Here is a 27,770-nt window from a genome sequence, read left to right on the forward strand (position 1 = left end):
GGACACTTCCAGGGATGGGGCAGCCACAGCTTCTCTGGGCCCCACCACCCTCACAGGGAAGGATTTTTGCATGTGACATCCCTGTCATATCACTGCCATCCTCAGCAGGATTTGATTTGAAGACCCAAAACATTAAGGTCTGTGACCCTTCTCTATCAGTCCCCAGCTTCCAGCCCTACTGGCAGGAATAACCATCTGCAGGAGGTGGGAGCTTTCCTCCAACCACCTGTGCTCAGCACAGGCTCATCTGTGGATGGGGGTGTATTTTGGAGCTCTGTGAAGCAAAGGAAGCACATGGGAGCAAGGATGAAAGAGAGGGAGAAGGGATCTACAGGCTCATATCTCCCAGGTCAATCTCCATTTGTGCAAGGCAGAATAAAGACAGGAAAGAATGGGTCCACCTCCTGCATTCATATATATATATATATATATATATATATATATAGTAAATCTGCAGAGGTATATGTGTATACCACAGTAATGTGGCTTGTTTTTTAAAATGTTTTCTAACAGCCCCTGAGCCCCTTCTGAAGAACCAGAACACGGCGTGCCACTGAAATCCAAGGGCATCCTTGGGCCCCAAGGCACCTCAGCACTAAAAAGAAAACCAAAACCAACAACACCACCCAAAAAAGCCCAAAACCCCAAACAACAAAAAATAAAATTAAAAAAAAAAGCCACAAACCAAAACACAGAAAACCCAAACCAACTTTCTTGTCACTGGTCTAAAAAGACAAAGAGCTCCCATGCACAGTGACTCGTTCATGGGGCCTCAGGAGTGATTGTCATCACAGGCTGGTTCTCCCACCCCACCTGTGGGTTCAAGGCACTGCACAGAGGAGGAGAAGGGTGGCAAATGGTCACCAAAACCTCCTGCCATGGCCAGTGGATGTCCCAGCCCAGTGATTCCTCTTGCTCACACAGAAAAGGTTTTCACTAAACATTCCAATGTGGTTCTTGCAGTGTACCAGCAGTTGTTAATAAAAGACATGTTTTCCCCTGGGCTTTGTCAGCTCTGCACTTCAAAGCTCATTTTACACACAGGCCGACGCTGTATTTTAAAAAGGGAATGTTAACATGAGCTCTTTAGTCAGTTGAATAAAAGTATCAGAAGCCCCCTCTCCCTCCCTCTTCCATCAAATTTAAAAAAAAAAAAACAAAAAAACAAACCAACAAAACCTCTTGGCAGCCTGTGATGGATTTAACATTATTATTGTTTTTCTTACACATCTCCACTACTCTGCAGTGCTCCCAGGACTTGTGCTGCCCCACCAACATCTCCCCTCTATGTTCTGGCTGCAAATTCCTCCCACCCTGGTTTGTGTTTTGGGGCTCCCAGGCAGGACCCCACTGTCAGCTCACAGCCAGCCTTGAGTTCTCCAGTGTGGACACCACAGACATCCCGTGCACCCCACACGAGCCATCCCCAGGACACCACAAAGCTCCCAAGGTGTGCTTTGTTCCAGCAGAGGACAGTTGGGATTGTCTGGCAGCAAAATTCAGGAAATACTTTCCCAGAACCGAGGGGGTGGTCCTATCACCATCCAAATGCTCTTCCTTCCAATTAAAGGGGAAGTTTAAAGGGTAAGCAGAGAGCATACTACCATCCTGCTTCCTTACAGAGCCACTGGGAAGGCAGAACCAAGCCATTGGAATGGAGAGACAAGAACACACCCTTTGCAGGGTAGATAGAAATCCCAAGCTCTATGCATGTGATTTTTTCCCACTGCAAAATAAAAACTGAGACCAGCTGACACAGACCAAGGAATGAGAGTTAATTACCAGTGTGCCCAAGGGGTGTTTGATGACCTCGATTTTTTTGCTGTTAAACACAGGTTTATGCTGATATGGGCTCTCAGACAGACAGGTTGGAGCTGGGGAATGCTGCCCAGACAGGTGGAGGGCTGGCAATTCCCTTTTCCTGGCGGGCATTTCTGTCATACCTCTTGTTTGGGTTGCTCTGCAGATGGCATCTCATGCTGTTCTTCACCACCAAGCTCTCCAACTGCTCCCGTTCACAGTGGGCACAAAGGCAACACAGACCCACCATCCCAGCACAGGTACAGTGCTCCAGAACCATCTCAGACCCTTTGTTAAGGGTTTTTTGTGGTCCAGAACCATCTCAGACCCTTTGTTAATGGTTTTTTTGTGGTCCAGAACCATCTCAGACCCTTTGTTAAGGGTTTTTTGTGGTCCAGAACCATCTCAGACCCTTTGTTAATGGTTTTTTTGTGGTCCAGAACCATCTCAGACCCTTTGTTAAGGGTTTTTTCCATCTATGGGAACTCTGGGCAGCCTCAATCCAGCCACATCTCCCGGCCCTGGTCAGAAGGGATCTGCTTTCTCCTCTCACAGGAGAAAACCACTTTCACCCTCTCTACTCTTGTCTTTGGACAAAGCCCAGGTGCCCACAAACTTCATCTTTCAGCTGAAGCACAGCATCAGCACCGTGTTGTGGTACCCAGCACAGGTCATTTCACCTTTGTGTTTCCCTTTTTGGGAGGTTGTCCCCTGCTGACACTCCCACCAAGATCAGTGGCAGCTCCGTGGAGGTTGTGTCCTGCAGGGAGATGCTGCTCCCAGCAAACTGCACCGAGAGGACCCAGCTCTCAGCTGCCACATCACCAGTGGTGGGGAGGTGCTCCAGGCTCTGTGAGCCACATTTGGGGGGAAAACACCTGATTTAAGGGCTGTAGCACTGAGGTATCAGAACAGGCCAAGCAAAACTGGCTGACTGTGCACTCAAAGAGTCAGGCTCCTTTTACAGCCAGAACTGAAACCCCTCACAACAGGAATCCTAAACTTCTAAACAACTAAACATCTGAACAACTAAACATCAAAATTCTAAACATCTAAGCACCTAAACACCTAAACATCATGTGCTGTCTACTGTGAGAGAGGTGTAGGGACTCAAGCAAAGAACAACTCTTGAAGCCACCAAATCAAAAGAGAATTAAGAGAGAAATATATTACTACTAGTTATTTGGACAAGTAATTACAATGATATATATTAAGCTTATATTTACTGTAATTACTGAATAATTTATATCACCGTGCAGCTGACAGGAATTGTAAGAATAATTTTAAAGGATTTTCATTTCTTCAAAGTGCTTGGAATGTGTGAGAAGTGCTTTGTAAGATACATTGAAAGATTCTAAATCTAATTATAACACTAACTTACCTTAAGCTCTGTTTAGGCTAATAATTTTTTCTAGCAATTAGAAAGCGGTTGATGATGTAATTACACTCTTATGTATAACTTCTTCACAGCCAATATAAGTTTTTATTAAAAAATAATCAGAAAACATAATATGTGAGAAGTAGTTATATTAATTTTTTTCTATAATTTTCTCCAGACACATTTTGTATCTCCAGTGCAGGAGCTGCATAACAAAAAGGTGGGGTGAAGTGGGAAAAAAAGGAAGGAAAAGAGTCAAGACAAGCAATTAATGCATGGTAACTCCTCAGAAAGGATTATCTCAGCCTCCATCAGAGGAGCATGAGGTGAAGGGGAATTTCGAATGAAGAACAATATCACACATGAGATTAAGAAGATTAAAAGTCAAAAAACAGAACAAAACTTCCTAATGACATTTTGTTTGTTTTCCAGATCTCACGCTCTAAAGAGTATGATTCAGTGGGTTGCAGGGAGGGTTGGTTTCTTTTTTGGTTTTTTCCCCCATTTCATTTCCTGAACTGGCAGCTTTGGAGCAGCAACCAAAACCCCTTTGGAAAAGACTGTCTTTAGACAAAGGCCAGGGCCAAGTTCCCTCCCTCAAACATCCAAGAATCTGCCCTGGCTTCACCTTGCATCCTGTGGGACTCAAGGTCATCCCAAACGAGCTGCTTTAACCCCAGCAGCCTTGGGACAAGAAAGACAGGGAAGGGATTTGTGTCAAGATCCAAAGGAAGCAACTCTCCAGGTCACCCTGAAACTGGTATATTCTTTCCTGGCAGGTTGTACCAGCCTTGCCTCCCTCTCTTTTTTCTTTTGGTTTTCCACTTGGACCAGACTTCCAGCTGCCCAGCCTGTCCAGAAATGTCAGTCAGCTCTGAAAAGGGTCATTTAGATAACTAAGAACAGCTAGAATGTGAATAGTTAAGATTTATCAGCGGATTAGGAAACAGCAGATAAAAAAGAATCAAAGACCACACCACCACTCACCACTAATAAATGTTTCTGTCCAGAACATGAAAATCTTATGCTAAAGAAGCATTCATTATCATCCATCATGGGTACTCCTGCAGCATCAGCCTGCCCTGTACCCTGGGACTGCACGATCCCAGGGATGCAGCAGTCTATCACTTGTTTTGAAATGAGCAAATTCTCCCTGAGTCTTTATCCCACACTCACTTTCCCTGCTCTTTTACAGTAACTGCACTCCCCTGAATTCCCCAACATTTACTGCTGTTGACTTCCATCAACGGGAGAGAGCTTCAGGACATAGCCAAAGGCTGGAATCTTCTGACAGCCTCGGGTCTATTTTACTGAAAGATGCACAGAAGTATGATAAAATATTTAAGCAGCCATTTACCCACTGAAGCTCAAGGGATGCCATCAGCTTCAGTGGTGGAGACTGGAAACCAGCATCAGGCTCCTGTCCAGAATTGCCTCTAGGCTGCAACCACATGGATCACTCCAACATCACCACACTGCAGGTGCAGGCAGCCCTTCCTCCAGGAACCATCAGCTGAGGGCTGCACAGCCCCTGTGGCAGGTCTAGGGATGCAGAGCCCCTGTGATGCCTGCACACACCACCAGAGCATCCCTTGGCAGCTCCAGATTGCTAATTGAGCACTGCTCAGCCAGTGATTTGGCAGATGTGGTGCTGGACAGGTCTTGCCTCTGCTGACACAAGTATCCCTGTTCTGTAATTCATGTGGAAGGAAGAGCAGTGGGTATCAATTCTGGTCACTTTTGTTTACTGTAATTTACAGGTTTAAATATTTATTTTACTCGTGTGTTATTGTGGTTCTAGAACGGCACTGCTCAGGGAAAAAATACGTTGATTCATCAGAATAAAAAAAAACCCCTAGCTTTTTAAATCTAGCATTAAACAGAACATGCAGATTTCCATGCCTTCCCACAGCATACCCAGCTTTGGGAACAGACAGTTGTTACCATGGTCGGTGGCCAACACTCAGGTTGTCAAAGCTGGGTGGAAGACGACCAACCACACACACTGACCCCTGTGCCCTGCAGCAGTTCTTTCTTTTCCCTTCATGCTCAGAGATGTGACCAGTTAAAAAGACACAGGGAATTCATGTAGTGAGCAGATCCACCGGGTAACCAGATGGAAGCATCGACACAACCTTCAGAAATTGTGCTGGCAGAAGTGCCTGCAGGCACAGGGCAGGGACGGAGCAGCTGAGGTGGATTTACAAGGAAACACCGAACTGGGAGGGAAATAAGGGAGAGGACAGAGAGCACGAGCATGAGGGCAAGTGGAAGGGTCATGCAGGGCTTCAGGGGGGGATGGCCTGGGAGCAAAGCCAGGAAGAAAAGCAGAGAGAATCAGAAGGAAGTGAAACGTGCAAAGCAGAATGTTCAGGGCAATCAAACGGAATGACTCAGCTGTGCTTGCCACAGCTCAACAGCCAGGGTGGCACCACTGCCCATGGAAACCATGGGTCTGATGGTAGGGGGTCCATGGCACCCATGGAAACCACAGACCTGATGGCAGGGGGTCAAACCCAGGGTTTGTTCTAACATAGCACCAGCACCCTTGGACATGTGCCTTCAACATTCTCCATGGAAAGGGTGGTCAGGCCTTGGAAGGGGCTCCCAGGGAGGTGGGGAATCACCATCCCTGGAGGTGTTCAAGGAATGACTGGATGTGGCACTCAGTGCTCTGGGCTGGGTGAAAAGGTAGTGATTGGTCAAAGGCTGGACTCAGTTTTGGAGGTATTTTCCAACCTAAATGACTCTGTAAGATCAGTGCAATGCAACTTCAGTAACTCCTCCAACAAATCCCACCAGTTTCACTTGCTGACTCCAGGGAAAACCTCCCTACAAGGAGCAGCCAGGCCACACTGAGAACCCAGGCTGGACAAGGTGCTCCAAAAGGAGACACCCCTCATGGAGATGCAGACTTGGGAGTCTGCTCAGTACAGATGGGAGTTTGAGATTGTGGGATTAAATCACTAGTGGCCTCCAGAAGTGTCTGTTTTTTACAGATGAAAAGCTAAAATCACAAGCAACATTTCCACTATTTACCCACAGAGCAGTATTTAGGGTTAGCTGACACCTTCCTGCAATCAGACAGCTGCTGAGGTGTCCTCTGTTTCCTTGTGTGAGGTTTTCTTGGGTGCATTTTGTTGGGGAATCCAATCAAATGCTGCTGATTTTTCAAAACCAGCAAAACCCCAGAGGCTGTACAGAGAATGAGACGTTCCAATGAACTCCTGAAATTAAGTGTGAGAGTGACCTGACCAGCAGCTGGAAGCATTGGCAACAGAAAACATTTGCAGGCAAAGGAGTGATGAGACAGGCAGTTTAAATGACTCCAACCTTATCTGAAAGAAGGTCTGAAGAAGAGTTAGGAGAACTTATTCTAACAAATTGGAAGAGATTGCCAAGGGATGCAGTAGTTTTTCCATCACTTCATATCTTTCAAAAAAGATGGAGTTTTATATACACATACACACCTTTTCATTCCAGGTCAACCAGAAGTTATTGGGATGGATACATATGTGAGTGAAATTCTGTGACTTGAGTTATACAAGAAGTTAACCTGGGTTATAACATTAATCTCTCTGCTTCTTCTAAAAGCCTATGGCTGAACTAATAACTCCATTTGGAGTATGGAAAAAAAAAACCAAAAATACTTCATTTTAATTATAGCAGCAATTCAGCCTATGAATGTACTGAAATCCAAGACAAAATTATTATTAGTTTTTATACACATTAAGTAAGAATATACAACCACTGAAGCTTAAATAATACTTAATTGCAACTGTAACTAAATTATGGAATGCTATATAACTGTTTTAAAAATCCACACTTAATATCTGATAAAGAACATGAGCCAAAAAAAATGAATCAAATCTCCCAAATTCCTGATACAATGCATATATTTTTTACTATGAACTCCCGTGAAAAATGATGCTTATTTTAAGTAGAAAAATAAAATTGAGAGTAGTTTCCTAACACAAAACTAGACATCAGTTCTAGAGGCTGAAGAATTCAAGGAACACTTTTCACGTGTGCCCACTTTGAAGTTCTGACACCAGAATTTTGAAGTTTCATGTTCTTTTTCTGTAAGCTTTTGGGAGCCTGGGATGGCTCTGGTGCTGGCACTCAGATCTGCACTCTGTACAGAGGCTGGGGTAGCACCAGGGTCACCACGAATCCTCAGCAGTTTTACAGAGCATAAAATTTAACAGACCCAAGGAATATGATGGCAGGGGCCATAAATATAAAAATTAACTACGGGAGCACTCTGTCATTAAACAGGGATCAAGGAACAGGCTAAAAGGCTGGCACTGGATCACGAAGCTGTCAAAATAATTGAGGTAATTAGTGAACTGTGGTGTTGATGAGTTTGCTGGCTCTCTTGAACATCTTATGTATGAGCTCACGGGTCATGTTGTCTTTGGGTTGCACAGTCATTCTCTGCCTCGTGTCAACATCCATATTTCTGCAAGTGCAACCCACTCAATAGCTGCAATTTTATTTTTTTTTTGCAGAAAAGCTCAGGCTGCAATGAAGATATCAGAGCAAATCATCACATTTTATTTAAAAATATCTACTCATGTAAGCTCGCCCCGTGTTTCCCATGTTTGAAAACCCGGGGAGTTAATGGGTGAGACATGTTTGAAAACCTGGATTTCTTTTACTGCCTCACCAGTTCAAAATCTGAGTTATTTGGAAAAGTTATCCCTGTATTTAGTGAGATAACAAACTCCAGCTCTGCAGAACGAGCCCTCACTCCACAGCACAGAGGGGCTGCAAAAGGACAAAAGCTCCATTGTCTGCAGTGCTTGAAATGGCACATCCTGACCCAGCAAGGAGCTGCACAAAGTGAAAGGTCTGACAAAAGCATTAGGCTGGGAGATAAAGTCCCAAAGTGGCTGGTAGGATACAAAAAACATGACTTGGTTGAAAACAGAGGTGTACCCTGTGTATGGGACCCACAAGGCAGCAAACAATAGTAAACCATAAAGAAAAAACGGGCAAGCAGTACAAGAGGCAGTGGTAAGGAGGTGGATTTTAGCCTTTGTCTGGCATAGATGAAGGATGTTTAGATGAGATCCCAGTTGTCAGATCACAAGACAAAGGGAAAAGTTAGATGTGTTACCCAGGAGAACACAGGGGTTGCTACATGTCTCCTGTACCCTCTTGAATTTTTCTTCTGAAGCCAATGTATGTAAATAACCCTCTTCTACAGTGAGGGGGAAAAAAGTGCTTCTTTTTCTCTTTTCAAAATGGTAAATCAGAATGTTTAATCAAAAGATTAATTTGGCAGTACAAATAAAGCTATGAACATCTTTTCACAGGAAATTAGGAGATCTCAGAAAGCCACAGCTGGCCCAAGAGACTCCCATATCAAGAGCCAGTTTCCCTGGCAAGGAGATATCACTACAGCTTCTTAACTCCCAGACCATGTAAGAGCCTACGACATCTCCTCGCCATTTACTGTGCTGAAATCAGCCTCTGAAGAAGACAGGGTGCTCCCTCAATGCATTAGCTTTCATTTCTGATATAAGAATTTCTCGTGCCCTGTTTTCCATATGACTTCATTCTGTGGGCCATACCTCTGAGATATGTCAGTGAAATTTGGGAGTCATCCCATTAAAAGTAAAAGCCTATCAGTGGAGGGCAGATGCAAATGAAAGCAGAGGAGAAATGCTCACACTGTCACCAGTTTTATCAGTCTGAAGAGAAGCAGCAGCACCCCTAAATAGTCTAAGGCAGCTCTAACTCACTCACAGCAATACCTGACCAGGTCACAGCACCAAGAATGAGCAGTGCTGCTGCTGCACCCAGGGGCTGAAAGGACTTTTCCAGGCTCACCTAGAAATCCTAGAGAAGAGCTGGAGAATCAACCTTGGCTCTTCCTGTAGGGAAACACCTTCCCTTTCTCCATGCTGCCCTCTCACACTGTGAAAGTTCTCTCTGCCTCATGCTGCCTTCCCACTTTTACAAGCATAAAGCATAGCACATGAAATTTATCTCTGAAATTAATACTTTCACTTTTTATACACTGTGTATAAAGTCAGAACCACATTTCCCTGAAACTGTGAAAACTCTCTCATGCCATGGCCACCTGATGCCCCAAATGCCTCCTTTGCTTTCCACTTCACACAGAACTTTGTTGCATGTCAGCACCAGGACTCCACCTCAGACACTGCCCAGGATGAGGCACTGCAGGAACTTCAGGGAAAGGTGTTTTATGTTTAAATGGCAGCCTCTGAGCAGATCCCAAATAACTCACACCAGGCACTGAGCAGTTACAGTGCAAGTCCTCTGTGACACTGCACCCGCCAGAACTATAAACCTGCAGACAGGATTTACTCTAAAATAAATAAAAAAACCACCCACAAAACAAAAACAGCAGCAACAAAAAAGAAAGCAAGCTGAATATGTGGTGTATTTTACAACACTTGGGAAGAAAGAGGGAGATAATAAATCTGAGAGCCAGTAGCCACAGCAACAAATTGCATTTCTCCTCTGGATGGCTTTTCCCTTCCCATCAACAGCAATTACTGGGCACCTTAGGGTAATACAGCAAAGTTTATGATGCTTCTATGGTAAAGTTCTTTTCACAAGACTAATTTATTTCATGTCTGCAAGGTGCTGATTCATTGCAGCACATAACTGGGGGTCTGATCATGACAGCCACTGAACACACAAAGAGAAAAGCCCTGGACACAGCTCGTCCTGCTCTGTTGGTTGGGGTTTTTTCTGATACCAATTAAAGCCCAGCACACTAAGCCTAGGAGAGAGATGCTTTCCCTGACTCCTAGGAAAAGGGGAAAGGAAGCAAAGATAAAAGTGTTTGGGGGATGCAACTGGGAGTGAAAGGAAATGTGGGCTCGTACCTGACAATGTCAGTCCCAATACAGGCTGAGAAGCCACCCGTGCACTGCTTGAAGAAATAATAATGAAGGAATAGCTGTGCCTCCTTCTGCTCTTCAAAGGCTGCCTCCAAACCACTCCAAATTCTCTCTGCACTGCTGCAGTGCCATCAGGCCTAACAAGGGGCTAGGAATCTGGTTTCCATAGCTGTTATCCAAAGGAACTTTGTGAAGAACTAAGGTTGATGTGCTTTCAAAACATCCAATTGAACACATCACTGATCACCCACTCCACACACTGGAAGACTAGTCCAGCACTGAACAAGGTGTAGCACTTAGTGCTCTGTCCTAGGGCTTGTAAAACCACTGAAACATCTTCCCAGGCACTTTGCAAAGGGCTTTAAAGCAGAAGCTAATGCAGAAGTGGATACTAAACCAAGGCATGGCAGGACAGACCCTCCGAGCTCCAACATGAGCCAGCAGCTCCCACTGCTGGATTTTAGCTTTTGCTATCTTCTAGGCCCTCAAGATCTTCTGTTTCCAAGGGAATGGCCTTCAGGTGCCAAGCTCCCAGCTAGACCTGACTGTGATAGCACACTGCATGCAGGTCCATTCACCCAGCTGCTGGGAAAAGCGGTGGGAAACCCTGCTGCCCAAAAGGGAGACTTATCACCCCTGGAACAATGCCCCTCCAGGCCAGCACAGCTTCCAGCACACTCTCAGCAGGCAGGGCCAGTTCTGCAGGCTGCAAGTAAGGCACTGCCTGTCCTGATGAGAAGGCAGCAGTGGTGGAAAGAGCCATCTCCACACCACAGTTAATAATTAGAGTTGACAGAAGGGATTTGTCTAGTTTGCTAAATATTTTGCAGGGAAGCTGAGAGTTCATGTCTGTGAACCAGGAGGTGAATTCCAAGTAGGATGAAGAGCTGTGTGCTCACATGCAGCAGCAATCATGTCCTGTTTGCAGCTATGGGACATGCAGTGGTTGGATGATCCACCAGGATACCAAACATCACCTGCAACAGCTTCATGTGCTACTTTCCTTTCCTTTGCTCACACACACCCTTATAACTGCCTATGAATCCTATACAGCACCTATTTCATCCTGCCTCAGTCCCAAAACACGTGTGGAGCTAAAAGTGTCCATTCATCCCTGTCCAGATATGCCACCAGCTCCTCTACCCACGTAGGACAGATCACCTGGAGGCACCTTGTCTTCTAATTGGCAGTGCACGCACTGGATCCATCAAAAACAAGCTTCACTTAGCTCTCAAAAACCTCCTTCTTCAGCCAGCACCACCAGAATGAATCTCTCATTTCTGCTGATTTGATTATAATGGCTTGTTTTCATGTTAAATTTGTCAAACATTTTGACCTCTCCAGAAAAAAAAAAACCAAACCCGTAGCACTAATCTCCATCACAGCCCTGGAAAGACACCCGACTTGCCAAGACAAAGCAGGAGGGCAAACACAGAAGCCTCTTCCCCATCTGAACAGTCTCTTCAAGCTACATGCACCCAAGCAATATTTTTATGCCAAAGTAGTTCACTGCCTCTCTCTCCAAAATTGTTCAGCCTGCTTTAATCCAGTCCCCAAACACCCAGCCCCACTGCTGCTGAAATTAATAGCTGTTTTTACCTTTACATTCACTGGGATGAAAATTAAACCCTAAGGAAGGCAGTCACACTGCAGTCCATATTCATGGAGGGAATACTGCAAGCAGGATTTAAAAGGACCTTCCATTTATCTTTGTGTTGCCTGTGCTCCATCTGCATATAATTGCTTATGTCTACAGATGCTGCAATGCTTGTCAAAGGCTGTATTCTTACCCACACTGGCTCTCCCTCTCAGCTGGCAGGAAATTCTCATTGCTTTACAAACTATACACAGCCATTTAGCATTTAATAATTCAAATTGTAACACGATATTTGATGGAAAACAGTCATTATGGATTTATAACACAATGCAGGTAGCTGAAGTACACAGATTTCAGCATTTCAGGAAATGGGTGCTATTTTCAAACAGAGTTAATCCTATAACAAAACAAAAAAAAAATCTATAATATTATCCCTAATCTTTCCTTGCTGCATGTGTCTATGGGGTCTGGTTGATTCCCTCCCCCTTCTTTTTAATGCTCAACTACTGAGTTATAGCAGAACATTTTTCTACACTATGAAGCTTATTTACATACTGTAAATAACTGTGAATGCAATAAAATTGTGGTACAAATAACATGAAATAATGCCTCAATTTGCAGTTGTTTTACATCAGTATTGTTTATAGCAGTGTTTCCTGTAGACTTCAGAACAAACAAATAAAAAGACAAAGACTAAAACTTCTCTATTCCCCACACCCCAGTGTGGCTTCTAACCCACTCACCAGCACTGAGGTTACTCACCACTTAAATAACATTAAAAATCAGAGACCATTTATGGTTCCTTCCAGTACCTGAAGGCAGCTGACAAGAAAGATGGAGAGAGACTATTTTATAAGGGCCTGGAGTGACAGGTCAAGGGGAATGGCTTCACACTGACAGAGAGTAGGTTTAGATTGGATATTAAGAGGAAGTTCTTTACTGTGAGGGTGGGGAGGCCCTGGCACAGGTTGCCCAGAGAAGCTGTGGCTGCCCCATCCCTGGAAGTGTCCAAGGCCAGGTTGGATGGGGCTTGGAGCAACCTGGGCTGGTGGAAGGTGTCCCTGCCCTTGGCAGAGGGTGGAACGAGATGATCTTTAAGGTCCCTTCCAACCCAGGCCACTCTATAATTCTGTGATCCCAGATCCCAATCTGGACAGCACAGAACACTGCTGGGAGGAGACAATGACTGGGCTTCTATCCCACATCATGCACAACCCAGTTCCCAAGAGCTACACTGCAGTACGTTTGGTGAGAGTAGGACTTTGCACCCGTGGGTCCTTCCTCACATCCCAGCCCCCATGTCCAACCTGGGACCAGTTTCTCCCTCTCTGTGTGCTCCGGTTCTCCAGCCATGCTGATGTTTTCACCTCTAATTTGTCCATTTGGATGGCCTCTTTGGGGTGCCAGCTGCAGAGCACTGGGTGCTTCCAACCCTGACCACAGCTCTGGGTTCTATCAGATTTTTTACAACACTCCAGGTAAAAAATCCTAATGACTGATTTCTACCCTCCTTTCTTAAACTGAGATATCTTGGTGATGGCAGTCCAAACGATCCTATTTTTGTCATGTAGCCACCAAAAACTATTCACCTCCTAGGAGTAGGGATGTCTTGTAAGCCTGGCTGACACTCAATCTGGCATGTACCCAAACATGACCTAATATTCCCCTCCAACAACCCACTGTAAATTTGAGTTCCTCTAGTCCATCCCCTTCCTATATGAAAGCCTTAAGTTGGCTCCTAATTTAAATTTCTCTGCCTAGTTTGGGTTTTTGATGAGATGAGTATACACAGTACCTACATGGTGATTTAATGTGCATTTGTTGAAAAACAAACAAAAAAACCACACACACAAAACCAAAACCAAACGAAACCAAACCAACAAACCAAAAAACCAAACCAAAAACTACCAACACAACAAAAAGAACTCCTTTTTAACGCACTAGAAGAGCTTATGGGGATCATTTTGGGATGTTGGCAGGCCTTAGATAGGCCAGGTATAATGGCAAATCTCATCTACCTACCAACCCCAGAACTCAAACCAGTGTGTCCAACCCAGGTACTCCCTGGAACAGACAGGTCAGGAGAAAGTTTTCTCTACATTCTGTTTTCCTCCTGGCACATCAGAGAGCAGAACAGAACCTTGATATGATAGAGTGCAATTTTCTCTTGTCTTTAAGCACGCATTGAGATGTAAATAGTCGTTTCCAGGAGCTTAAAACCCCAGGGAAGCAGATAATAAGCAATTACTCCAACCAGATAGCACTGATGTCTAAAAATTAATTTCTGTGTTAACATCCCACCCCTTAAGTTTCAAACTTCAAAGCAGACCATCTTCTGAAATAGATGCACAGGTGTACAGTTACGATCCCTAGATTTTCTGCCTCCATCTGCTCTGCTGGGACACTTACCCTGCCCACAGGGAGCAGAGACAGCCCCTGAAAGCCCATCCTACACATTCCCTGGGCACATGTCCCTTCAGACAAGAGCAGCTGCTGAAGTCTAAGGCACTGCCCTGATCAAAACAATGCTTTTTAACCACCACAGATTTCCTGTTTTGTCTCTGCCAGTATTTACAAAACAATTTGTTTTTCAGGGAAGGACTGTCCTTCTCAAGACCTGCTCAAGCACCAAGGTGTCCAGCATCTTCAGAAACCACTGAAATGGGACAAGAAAGCCCTAAAAACGTCAGAAGAGTCAGAAACACAAGCACAGGAACCTGGTTCTCCAACCAGCTCCTCTGTTCACAACATTTATCTCAGAGGCAGCAGTGCCAAAGCTGATGATCAAGGGCTGCTGGTCCATGGGGGGATGTTCCACCTTCATGGCTTCACACCATGAACAATCTTCCTCCTTCTTTCTGTAAGTTCAGATATGACATCCAGAAAAATGGCATCAAGTATTCATGGCAAATGTTACCTCACAGAATCACAGAAGGGTTTGGGTTGGAAGGGACCTGAAGGACCCTCCAGTTCCAACCCCCTGCCATGGGCAGGGACACCTTCCACTATCCCAGGTTGCTCCAAGCTCTATCCAACCTTCCTGGAACACTAGTATTCCTCAGTAAAAGAGGAGCAGTTCTGGGGTTTCGTGTACTATGAAATCATAGAACTCTCTTCATCCTTTATAACCATTTCATCCTATAGAACTATGAAGAATAATCAAAACAATTGGAGATGAAGAAACTATCATTAACAGCAGTACTTTGGGTTTACAGGACTATTGGTGATATTTATAATAAATGATCCCCTCATGGTCAGTCTTTCCTATATCTAAGATCCTCTGAGATATCTACAAATGTGCCTAAATAATCATCCCAGGCACTCAGAGACACCTTTTATCATTTATTTTCTGTCATTCTTTGACAGGAAAGTACTGAAAATAAATATTAGGTATCTACATATGGATTTAGCGCCTACCTTCGTAAATGCTTCCATTTGGAAACCTGTTCCACAATTACTGTGTAATCCTTAAAACAGAGAAGCTGAAAGCTGGCTAATTTGCAGGAATTCTGTGAATATACTTTGAAAAATGTCTATTAATTTGAGATATTCTGGGGAAAAAACCTCAACACCAAATTCTCTCCCAAAGCCCACCCTGTTGTTCTACTCCCTGCTCCTTAACATTCACCACTGAGTGGTAACTGGAAACTGTATCAGTAGTAAATTTGAGCCCTCATATCTCATATTTTATCTCATGTCATTTGCAAAACATTCCCTTATATTTTTTTCCCGCAGCTCAAGATGTTCTTTGCCTTTCATTTCAATTAATGGTGTCATAGTCAGTATATTCTCCCAACAAACTATTAAATTAACTGCCACATTCTTCCCTCGTTTTTCTTATTCACAGAAGGGAAGAAAAAACAACCCCTGCAAACTGATGCACTTAACTCTTCATGATTTCAAATAAAAGCCAGAAAAATGATTGTAATGTTTCAGCAGTCCCACCATTTAGCCAAAAAGCACACTGTACATCTTAGTTATGTCATGTTTTATTCCTCAGCCTATGAAGATGCTGGAGAGTGATGCATCTAGGATCAAAAAAAAACCTAGGATCAAAAAAAAAAACCCAAAAACCAACCACCAAACCAAAATGAGAAGAAACGCCTCCACAAATAACCTTGTTCTTCCCTCTCCTCTTAAACACAAAGGCACAGCACAAGGAAATAAAAAATGCCATATGAAGCTTTTATTTCCAAGTCCGTGGAAGGAGTAGTTTTTCATCTTTAGCTCTCCCAGTTATAATCCCTGTCACGTCCTTTCCCTGCCGGCCCCGGGTCTCTGATTGACAGGGTGCTGTCTGCATTCCTGCCACGTTGGAAGGCAGGTCAAACCCTGCCCCAGACAAACAGGCTGCAGGAAATTTCCCCTCAAACCCCTCCACGTTAAATATTTACAGATCTCTTTTCTCATGATTGGACCACCAAGGACGGAAAACTGTCTGTCAGGTGAGTCAAACTTTCCAGCATCTCTTTTCCCAGTTACTTTTTCTCCCTCTTCTGAGCAGCAGTCCCCACCCCTCCCCTTCCTTCCCCTTTTCTGCTCTTCTATTTCCCTGGGTTTTCTAGAGTTTTCTCCCCAGAATCTCCTGTATCAAATCTGCCACTTAGCATCAGCTTTTTCACCTCCTACTCTACACCATTTTTTGTTCATTTTTTTCGAGGAAAACTTTGGGTTTAATGTAAAAAACAAAACAAAATAAATGCCAACAGTTAAACACACTCCTTGGAAGAAGCAATGGTTAAGGTGGTTGCTGCCATTCACAACTCTGCTGCAAATCTGCACCAGCACCTTCTAAGGCATTCCTTGTTGATGGGGATCCCAAGGCTGAGCTCAGCCCAAGGGATGTCTCTGTTCCTTCTCTTCTGGGCCCCTGAGTCCAGAGGAAAAGCCCAAAAGTTACATGGAGGCTAATCTGAAGAGCTGAATCCAGGAGTTAAAGAAATTCAAGGTCAAGGAGTGTTTGGACAGCACTCTCAGGCACATGGTGGGATTGTTGGGGTGACCTGTGCAGGGCCAGGAATTGGACTCAGTGATTCTGATGGGTTTCTTCCAACTCAGCAAATTCTGTGATTCTATGAAATCTCAGTTTCTAGTACCAGAGGTTGGAGAGGGTAGTTTTAACTGTCATCCCAGAGGACTCCAGAGATACAAAAAATATGAATGCATCTATTTAGGTGAACCTGGCTTGACTTCTATCATGTTGTGGGCAGGCAGCACCAGAGGCTCTGGCCACAACCACCCTGCACACTCCACCTTATCCAGGGAAGTTCCTCACCATCACCAGGCTCATTTCAACTAAAACAAAAAAGAAGTTGAACGGGAGTTGTAAGTAAAAGCACATCTCAATCTATCACAGAGGCTTCATGGCCACACACCCGTTAGTTCTCCTGCTTTAGGAGTCATCACTGGGGAGCTGGGTTGTCCTCTGCATGCTGAGGAGTGGCAGGAAGGGCCATGAATTACTCCAGCACCATTACCCCTCACAGTGATTGAGTTATGGGACAGGAGCATGGAGTCAACCTTTCCTGCAGCCCACCCAGAGAGGAATTTGTTGCTTCCTGGGAGTTGCCACCCCTCAGATCACCCAGGGAGAAGGAACAGACAGGGCAGGGAGCACATTCCTCCAAGGGTGCCTTTGCAGTGCAGGAGCCAACCCTGATGTCCCACAGCACCCAGCCATGTCCTGCATGAGCACCACCTCCACCAAGTGGCACTGCTAAGGGAGGCTGTCACAGCACCTGCCAGTGAACAGTGGCAAAGATTTTTCCCAGAGCTGACAGGTTCATTATGCATTAAAAGACTCTCTAGTTACACACCTTTTACAGCCCCACTAGTGGCACAAGAGCCTCTGTTGTTCTCCCGTGGATGGTTTCCCTGTAACAGAAGCCCTGGGATCAGGAAGACCTCTCAGGTCATTGAGTTCTATCATCTTCTATTGCAGAAAAACACATTATATAAACCCCTTAATAAATGTTATCAATCTTGTCAGTAAAAACTCATTAGGTTAATGTGGTGCTATTTTTATTTAAGCTCAGAGAACTTGTGTTCAATGGCAATTAACACAGTTTAAACATGAAACAACTCTAAAATGATAGAAGCCAGAGCTTGGTGTCAAGTGAAACCCACAGCCCCAAAGCTCATCTCTCAGAGCCAGGCTGACTTTTTGGTCCTGCAATCACACCCCCAACTATTCTCAACAGCAACAGCGATTCCACACTGTCAGAGGATTCAGATTTGCTCCTGAGTGAGAGGTTTGACTTCCACATCTCAGATTGTTCTGCACAGACTCCCCTAGAACCTGCAAAACTCAGATGGGAAGCATTCCCACCCCATCCCCACGCCAGAAATCAAGATGAAACAACATTGTCCCCACCAGGGTCAAGTACTCTTGACTCAGTGTAACATGTAACATGAGAAAAAGAGTTAAAAATTAGCTATAAGCTTCCTCTTCTAAAAGATTTATGGAGTAACTGCAACTAAGCTAATTTTAAGCAATAAAGCACCCTTTGTGGCAAGGTGCTTTTAGGGGCTGGTTAAGTTCTTGCACACACTGTGGGAATTTCACCTCTATCTAAACACTGTATAAGGAATCATCCAGGTGGAGATGAGTTAGGAGCCTCAACAAAGAACTCTGAATGAAGAAAATGGTGATTTTTTTTTTTCCCTGCCTGTGAGCACTTTATTTAATAAACTGGTGTATATTAGTCAAACTGAAACCAGAGAATTCAGACTATCATGGTTTCCAGCAGCAGAAAACAAAACATAGAATAGTTTGGGCTGTAAGGGACCTTTTAAAGCCCATCTAGTCCAACCCCCTGGTTGCAATGAGCAGAGACATCTTCAACTGGGTCTGGTTGTTCAGAGCCCCGTCCTAAAAAGCAGAAGACACCACCAGTCACCTCTCTGAACACCTGATAGGAAACAAGCAGAACTAGCATTTATCTGAACTTTTTCAACTTGTTTTCAATAATAATAATTTCTATTTACATCACCATGGACTTCTTGCAATGCTGTTTCCATATTCTATTAGCCCCTCTAAAAACCCTCCTGCTCAGCAGCCTGGTAATTGTTGCACAACCAGGAAAACAAAAGGCCACAGTTTAAGTAAAGTTGGTGCCGAGTCCTCATTAGTCAGGTGTTGGCAGGACTTTATTAATGGCAGTAATTAGTAGGAAAAAAAGTTCAGTGGTGGCAGTGGAAAATTTCACCACTTAAATATTCATTGTTATCGACTCCTCCAGCTCCACGGTGCCAGTTATCTTATGAGCTCCCTTTGGGCCAACCTCAGGTCAGCTCCGTGAGCACTGGTGAAGGTGAAAGGCTGGAAATGTTAAATTTCTTTCAGAAGTCAGCAGAGTTATGTGCTGAGAAAAAATGACCACCCCTTGATTCCCTGAGCATGCCCTCTAGTTATCCCGGGCATCAGGGTGATCTGAGCATGGCACACGTGTGTGGCTCTTTACCTTGGCCTTTTAATTCACAAACAACAGGGCAGAGGGGAGGAAGACCAAGAGAAAAATAAAGCACTGGTTATAAAAGCAATGCCTAAATACACAAAGAGGACAGGCCCATAAAGTGCTCTGCAATTGTCTAATTAATTAAGATCATCAGAGAAACCGGTAAAGTTTTGTAGCAAAGCGAGTGTGAAAATTAAAAAATCCAGGGCAAAACTCTCAGTAGGTTCTGTCTCCATTTGTGCCCACAAATGGAAAAACACCCATTCAGCATTGAGGCAGAGCAACCTGAAGGCTTAAACTTGCTGAAGGCCAGTGGAAGTAGAGGCACAAACCCTGGTGAATCAAGAACCCCTGAGCTGTGCTCCCGTGGAACTCACTTTTACCTTGGCCCAGCTGTAGGAGATGAAGGCAGCTCAGAGGCACTGTGGTTTGGTGAAATCATTTTGTTTTCAGTTAGAGACTGTTGTGCAACAGGAGCCATTCTACCTGAAATCCTTTGCAGTCAGCATCTCAGCTGGCCCATACCCTGATAGATGGCACACACATTAAACCCCCAACCTCCAACACAGTCAATATACAGGCACTCCAGGTATGTGCACTGAAAGTGAAATATCTGCTCTTATTCCACCTACCTGGGGCTTCTCCTTTTTGGCTTCTGCTTTGAAGCACATTCTCACTCAACAACACACAACCTACACAAGTAAGGCCAAGGACAAAGCCCCTCAGTTACAGCACAATGGTATTTATCTTCTATGGATTTTTCTTAAAAAAAAAAAAAACAAACCAAACAAACACACAAACAAAAAAAACCAGCTTCCAAATGTCTCAGCTGACACTAATTCTTCTCTTAGCATGAAATCAGATGGATCCATGCCAAATTCTGTCAGCTGGAGGACCCTGGAGTTAAATTCTACTGTCCCAAAGCATTTCTTGAGATAAGATCTGTGACTTTCAATAGCCAGGTGGGACCTGTGTGGTCTTTATTTCTCTCCTACCTGAGAACCTGGGGTAGTGCTTTGCTGTGTCCTAGTGGTGCTGTATATCACACCACAATAGCTGTTAAGTGCTGGAAGAGCTTTAGGCTGGAGGGGGAAAGCATAAACCTACAGAGTGTTTTATTACTTAAAGAAAATGGTAGTCTTAGTGCAGCCCTTGTAAAGGGAGGCTGAACAGATCTGACCTTTCTACGCTCCTGTAACTTTTACTAAGAACACTATCCCAAAGCCAGCCAGCAGGGAAGTAAAGCAAGGTGATGGATATACTGCTGCAGCAAAGAGTGGTCAGCTCAAGAAAGATGGCACTGATTAGAAAAGGCCAGTCTAGGGCTGTTTATAAATAGCTGCAGAAATGCAGCTCTTACAGGAGGTGTTGCTGTTCAAAAAAAAAAAAAAAGAAAGAAAAGCTTTCATAAAAAACAAGAAGGCATTGGGTGAGATCATTCCATTCCCAGAGTTGACATGTTTCCACAAATTTAGCTGATTCTCCACTTTACCTTTTAAAAGTGTCCATATGTGTGAAAGGATTTAAGACAGAGCAACTCCATTTCCCAGCCCATCAGATGTCCTGCAATACCTCTCTATTTGTTGTTCTGTTTGCAACAGATTTTCACCTCCGTGGTGCATAATCTGTTCTCATTTGTACCTCTGCTAAACGTGGTCTGCAGGAATATTTTGGCTTTTTGCTTGAAGGTTGGTTTAAATGAAATGTAAAAATGGGAGAGGTTGGAAATCCACGTGGTTCTAGCAAATGAAAAAAAGAGCTTTCCCGCTGTCACCTGGGCTGGAAAAGCTCTGCTCCCTGCCTGGCATTAGGCATGCAGAGCACTGCCAGCCAGCAAAGCTCCCGAGACACCATCTGTGCACATAATAAAGAGCAGTGGGACTTTTGTAACATAAATGATTGAATTTGCTTTCTCCTTCCCTTGCAGTGGGAGTATGCCAGCTATTAAGTGCCATAAGAACTTGCCAGACTACCTTTGAATATAAAATTTATCTTCTCTGATTCATGCCCTCTCCCACCTCTGCAAGTAAAGCTGGTGCTGCTGCAGGAAATGTTGTTATTTTGCCTAGACAAAAGCAAGTTTACCTGCCTGTCACATCCACCTAAACCAGGAATGTAGTTGTGAACCACAGAAAGCCTGAACTGCTTTTGAGTCTTGCCTCATTCTTCCTTGACAATTGGACAAACCTAAAGTGACCACTGAGTCTCAAATCTCTCGGAACCCTTTTAAACCTCAGTACCAAATCTGAGAAGGCTGATAGGCAGCACCATTCCTCTTTGCCATGTCATGAGCTCCTGACCCTTGGTTTATTCCAGCACTCGTCTGCCACTTCTCAAATAGGAGGGGAACTCCAGATTTCCAATATTTGCCTGTATTTTTCTTCTCTAAGTAAATAAACTGTATTTGTCAGCCACATGGATCACCATCAGGACCAGAAGCACTGTCCAGTAAGTGACCCTTAGCAGACCCGGTTTGGATTATAATGACAAATTTTCTGCAAGGTCAGAATTTTATACCTGGAGTGCCTACATCACGTTAAAGGGGTTTGAAAGAGCCCAAATGAGCTGGATGTTTCAGAAAACAAGAGAAAACAAACACAGTCATTCCTATGGCAAAAAGAAAACCAAACCAGCCAGCTACGCTTTTCCTGGGAGGGTAAGAGCATCTCATCTTTCAGGTGAGGACATGAAATGCTAACAGGGAGCTTTTAAACATGGCCCTGCAATTAAAGATGGTCGTAACAGGTATGTGCACAAGGCAAAAGTACAAACCAGTTTAATTCTGGCCTCTTCCTAACTCTGTTATGCTCAACTTTTTGCTCTCCTACTCCCTCGACTGTGTTGTTCTTGTGGTTATATAAACAAAACACAACCCAATTACACCCAGGCAAGTCTTTCAAATTTTATGGGGCTGTGGGATGTATGTAGTGGGAAAACTCAGCCTGTACAAATTGAGCAACAAATAGAGGCAGCAGGAAGAGCAGCAGCAGCTGCAGGGTAGAGGCAGCCCTAGGCAGGGCCACACGTGGGAGCTCTGAGGGCTCACCAAGCCCAGGGCTGCAACCTCAGCAGGCATGGGGTGTAAGAAGGAAATAATGAGCTGAGAACACAAGATACTGAATATTGAATATAGAATCATAGAATTGTTTAGGTTGGAAAAGACCTTTAAGATCATCCAGTTGTCAGGAATATAAAAATAAAGACCTTGAAGATCATCTAGTCGTTAGAAATAGAAAAATATAAAGGACAGGAACACGTCCCCGACCCTCTGAGTGGACGAGCCATTTGAATTGTGTTTAAGCAGGTCCATGGGAATGGAGGTTTTCAACAAGCTGGAGCATCACCTTTCCAGCAGCAATGCACATGGCATCCACACTCCTCCCCCTCCAGGCCAGCATTAGCTCTCAGGGCAAAGACAAGCTGACAGAAACGGGTCAGTGGAGGCAATAACCACGAGGAGAAGTGCAAGCATGTCATCAAAGGAGCTTTGGGAGGACAGCCTGCTCTCCCAGAAGCAACTTTAAATCCAATATGTTAATAACCAATGTGCAAACTTGCTATGAATAAGCAAACCCTGCACTAAGAGAAGCTTCTTCCCATCCTACAGTCCCTGAGGCTGGAGCAGGAGACGTGAGGACTCTTGGCCAGCTGGGACCTGCCACTGGCTGCCCATGTGGCCCCAGCAGCGTGGCACAGATGTGCCATGGTGCCCCAGGCTCCAGGCCTTGGCATGAGAGCTGAGAGAGCAGCACTGATGTGGCCAGGGGTTGTAGAGCAACAGCTGGTGCTGTCCCTGGTTTGTGATAAACGGCCTGAATTGTGAGCTCCTTTCTGTCTTTGGGGGAGGAAGGCAATGGGAAGCAAAGGCAGAAAGAGAAGGAAAATCAACCCAAAGTTTTGGTGGCCCATGAACTTCTAAGTGGTTTGCTCTAAGGACCCCTTGGGACAATTCAGGCTGACACTGCAGTGAAGGACAGGACAACTGGCCTATCCTCCCAAAGTCTAATGTTTTTCTTTACCATGGATCCGCACAGCTGGAATTTTCCAGCCTGATCATTGAGCTGGAGACCATCCTCCAGGTGTACCAGGAGAGCACCACTAAGGTACCCACGGCTACATGCAAAAATTAGGGACAGAGAACTGCAGTGTCTGCCTGCTCTGAAGTGCTGACAAGACCTTCAGCTCACAGGAGGGGCAAAGCTGTGAGAGGGCAGAGAGGACAAGGTGTCCTTGGAACCTGCCCAGTTCTGTATGACCTGGGTCCTGATGTGGGAGATTCACTCAGGGAGCAAAATGAGGGACACAGGAGATCAAAGCTTCATCTGGGACTCAAATCAAGCCCTGCCTAAGTAAATGCTGCTCTTGTTTCAAAGATTCTCTCTCCAGTCAAGAGCCAAGAAATGTCTTTTCTATGCTTGCCCCAAAAACTGTTGCACCATGGTCATAACCGATATACACACTTCAAGCAGCCTATTTGCAGAACCACAGGAAAATATTCCTTCTCTTCCTGCTAGCAGACCACCAGTTCTTCTCTTCCCTCTCCCACAGCAAATCCCTGTGCTTGGTAAATCCAGCTCTGCATAGGACCCAGTAGGCAGGCCTGATTATGCTGTAAATAAAGATTTATATCCACAGTGAAAGATTTCTAAAATGCAAACAAAAAAGGCTGCTTCAGCTCCTGTTAAGCCTTTGGCCCTGTTAAGCCTCGATGAAGAGCATTAGCACTCCTGTACACACTGGGAAATGCACTTTCCTTGCAGGGTCTCTGCTTGTGACCCTTCTCCTGCCCACTGCCAATCCTGACTGACATTTTTTGTGCTTACTTCATTACTGCATCCCCAGAGAATGAGGGAGGGGTGAGAGGAAGGGAAGAATGAGAAAAGGGAAAAAATAATTACAGTGGGATTTCATTGACAAGCAGAAAAAAAAAGGAAGTGTCCCTCTGGGGTTTGATCAATAATGCAGCACTTATCTTGATCTTCTTAATAAACCACAAGCAGCCCAGATATATTTCTATCTGTGAATCGATGCTTCGCAATGTTTCTATCACAATACAGCCAGTACATGCAACCACACAAAACTAAAATGAAATGGGCTGGTTTATTGATTGTCCAAACAAGAAGCCTTGTCGTTTGCATAGGTTATCAGCAGAGAAGTGCTGCCTGCTTTGCTTCTGTTTAATTACTTTTGCTTTGTTTCAGCCTTTCTGTCCCCCACTGGGGCCACGTGCATTACTAGGCAACCCCCTATGTCATAGCAAAGACTAAATCCTCCCAGTTTAACCCCGAAGTCATTTGCTAAACCTGCAGCCACAACTGCTTCCTTACCTGTGGAAGCACTTCAGGGCACTGCTTTTATTTCTCTTCAGTCAGAGGTGTCGGAGGCGTTGCCGCGTTTCACAGGAGGCAGGACTGGCCCGGAGCTCCTCGCCCTGGAGAAAGTTTAATTACACGGCTAATTACGTGGCTGAGTTCACCTCCTTTCACCTCCTTTTTTGTTCCCACCTCGGAGCCTGCCCGTGAAGTTCACCCTCCCTGACCCATCACTGTGCAGGTTACGACCACCCCGCCAGGCAGCTCTAATTGCTGGGCCGGGGTCAGGCTGCAGAGCCCTCCCAGGCTGACCCAGAGAGCAGCCCTGGGAAGCTGGTGCTGACCCTCACAACGGCTGACCCGTGAATAAAATGCTCAAAGGCGTTTTGTGCTCAGGTATTTCCAGCTCTCTGATGTGCCCCGTGGATCACGGCGTGCCTGGAGCAGCGGCACGGATGCAGAAGGCAGCCTTTGGAGGAGCTGGCCTCGGAGAAAGGCTCCCCAGAGCTGTCTGCTGCACCCCTTGGTTAACCACACCATGAGATAAGGACACCTACCCCACACACACAGTGCCAGGTCACCCTCAGTCATCACCCATGGCTAACCAAGGAGTGCTTTGATCACCTTGGGGTGAATTTCAGCGTCTTTTCTTCTGCTCTTTCAATTTTCAGTAACTCCTTGAGCCTTCTGTGGAGGAAATTTTCCTTCTGCAAAGGAAATTTAAGAATAAACCGAGAAAATCCTTCAAGATTTGACCAATGAGGAAATCATTAATTTTCAGATTTTGTGACTGTCTGCTGAAAGCAACGAACACAGAAGGAGCAAGGTAACATCTCATTGTCTACCAGTGCAGATACTGGGCATGATAATGTTTCCTGTGGGTCTGGTGGATCCATGCTGCAGCCTGCATTGATCAAATGAAGGTCCTAAAGTAATTCCCCACCTTCCTTAGGCATTTACCATAGATATTACTAAGGTTTGAGAAGACAGCCCCTGAATGTATGTAGATGAACCCCCCTTCCCACTGAGACTGCATAAAATCCTTCAAGAAAAAATGTAATTAAGTTAGACTTGTGAATGATAATGAGTTTCTATTACACCCCGCTGAGAGTAGCAGCAACATCTGAAAACTCTTTTTCTCTGCCTACAACCAAGCCACAGCTCTTTTATTAGAAACAGGGGTGGAGCTGATAGCCTGGACTGTTGCAGCTCCAAACTTCCTTTAAGACCAAACCACTGGCAAAGATGATGCTGTGGATTAAAGCTCTGGATCTACATGTAGAAGAGGCAATGAACCTCTCTTCCCAATTCAAGCCACTCCTGATTTTCTCAAGCTCTGTCATAACCTCCCCTCCACCTTTTCTTTTCCAGGTTGGACTCTTTGGCTCCTTAGCTGTTTGTCCCTGGGGAAAAGCTGCCCCTGGCTCTTGGCCAGCCTTGCAGGACATCCTGCAGCAGGGAGCCAGGTGATGGTTTGCTCAGTGCTGTAACAAAATCTTCTGGTTTGTTCTCTGTTTATTCCTTGGTAATTCCTCACACAGAATTCACCTGTTTGATTCACCAAAGTTACACTTCCACATGGACTCTCTGCCATAAGTCCAACATTCCTCAGGTGTCTAGTGAGGTCAAGGACCACCAGAGTGTATATACACACATATATGTATGTGCATTTATATGTATGTGTACACATACAGGTAACACTGTGGTTTCTTTCCCCCCATGTGCATAATTTATATTCAACTCCATCACATCTCATCAGGTGCTGTTTCACCTCTCACTTACATTCAGCCCTTGTTCAATTTGGGAATTGTTTTTTGTTGTTTTTTTTTTAAGAATGAAAAGGAGAAAACACAAACAATCAGTTGGTCCCTGCAATGCAGGAGAGGGGAGGGTTTTTTTCTACATAGAAATAACAGTTTTATCTTGGACCCCAAAGACACCAGGATGAAAACCACTTGTGAATTTTATCCAAGAGAGTTCATTGCCTTAATCCTGGATAATCCATATCTAATCCTTTTCATAATCTTACTCATCTACTTGCCTCAATAGTTTTCCACAGCAGGGAGTTTTCATTTCATAAAAGGAATATTTTCCTCTTCCTGTTTTACAATGAGTTTTACTCTCATAGAGGTTTCCCTTCTGCAAGGGTTCTTCATCCAAACCAAATATATATTTTCTCTTTTTGATGCCATGCCTTGTAAATGACTGAAGAGTTGTTTTGTTTCCCAACAGGACCTGCAATCCAGGTGGCTTATAGGTGCTTCCAGATATATTTTGAACCCAGGAACAGTCACAGACCCCTGAAACCCACGAGTGTCAAACACATACTGAGCAGAGTAGATATATATTCATTATTGAACAGAATATATTTTATCAGCAGACAAGCAGTCCTCAGTAGCCTATAATGATGCTAAACCAGTATATTTCAGGGCTGGTCATGTTGTGGAGAGACAAGAAATCCCGTGTTCTAAATGGGGCCATATGGGACAACAACCTGTTCCAGCTGCCTTTTCCAAGACCTGGTACAAAAGCATCCTGAAGACTTTCTAAGACACTCAGATTTAAACTTGGTCTCTGCCAGGCAATCTGGACTGTCTGGCCAGCCTGTCAGGGAGCCCTTCTGCCAGTCGGGACCTTCATCAGTGGAGGATGCTGCAGTCTGGGAGACTGCAGGAGGTGTGGGCAGGAGGCAGGAAAGGGCAGAGCTCTGCCCTCCTGCTCAGTGCTGTGTGGGCCAGGGGCAGAAAGCAGAGAGAAATCACTTATATTGGGACCTGAGAGCTTTAGTTTTCAGGTCACAGCACTCACTGGTGTAGCAGACATGTTGATTTCTGGCTGGAGAATCTGCTTGAATTATCTCCATTGTGCGTAAGGAAACAAGACAGATGTGCGTTTTCCTTTTGGTGTGCATGGCAATGATTAAAAAAAGGCTACACAGAAAACGTAGCTGCTACATATCACTGCTTTCTCACCCTGACAGAAACAAATCAGCCAGCCTTCAAACTTTTGTTAACCACTCAGTGTGAAGGGGACACAGCACCTCCTTGTGAAGTAAATAACGTGACTGTGGTTCAAGGCAAGTATAACACACACAACACAAACCACAGTGTTGAACTGAATAATCTTTTAGTGATCAGAGATCTGGAACCAGACCCACACTCTACAAACAACATGACAAAAATGAACTGCAAGCCCTGTGCCAAGACAGATAATAACTAAGAGAAATAGGCAAATCTGTCACTGGGATGCAGGTGGTGCAGTTTGTGATTTCTGGGTTTGCTCAGGAAACCTACAAATTTTAACCCTTGGTAATCACTGGAGAAATCCTACCTTTCATTAAGCTGG

General features: G+C 44.7%; 1 long non-coding RNA gene across 7 annotated transcripts in view; it reads right to left on the bottom strand.

Moving 5' to 3' along the window:
- Positions 1-27,770, bottom strand: part of LOC114004183 — a 133,562-nt gene that overhangs the window by 40,186 nt on the left and 65,606 nt on the right. For all 7 annotated transcript variants that reach the window (XR_005563884.1, XR_005563880.1, XR_005563883.1 and 4 more), the window contains exons 3-4: positions 25,050-25,132; positions 24,441-24,544 (exon numbers count right to left, since the gene is read on the bottom strand). This is a non-coding gene — a long non-coding RNA (uncharacterized LOC114004183). The remainder of the gene's footprint in view (positions 1-24,440; positions 24,545-25,049; positions 25,133-27,770) is intronic.

This window comes from Pipra filicauda, unplaced genomic scaffold (assembly GCF_003945595.2).
Source record: "Pipra filicauda isolate LSUMZ 115617 unplaced genomic scaffold, ASM394559v2 scaffold265_size1292809_pilon, whole genome shotgun sequence".
NCBI lineage: Eukaryota > Metazoa > Chordata > Aves > Passeriformes > Pipridae > Pipra > Pipra filicauda.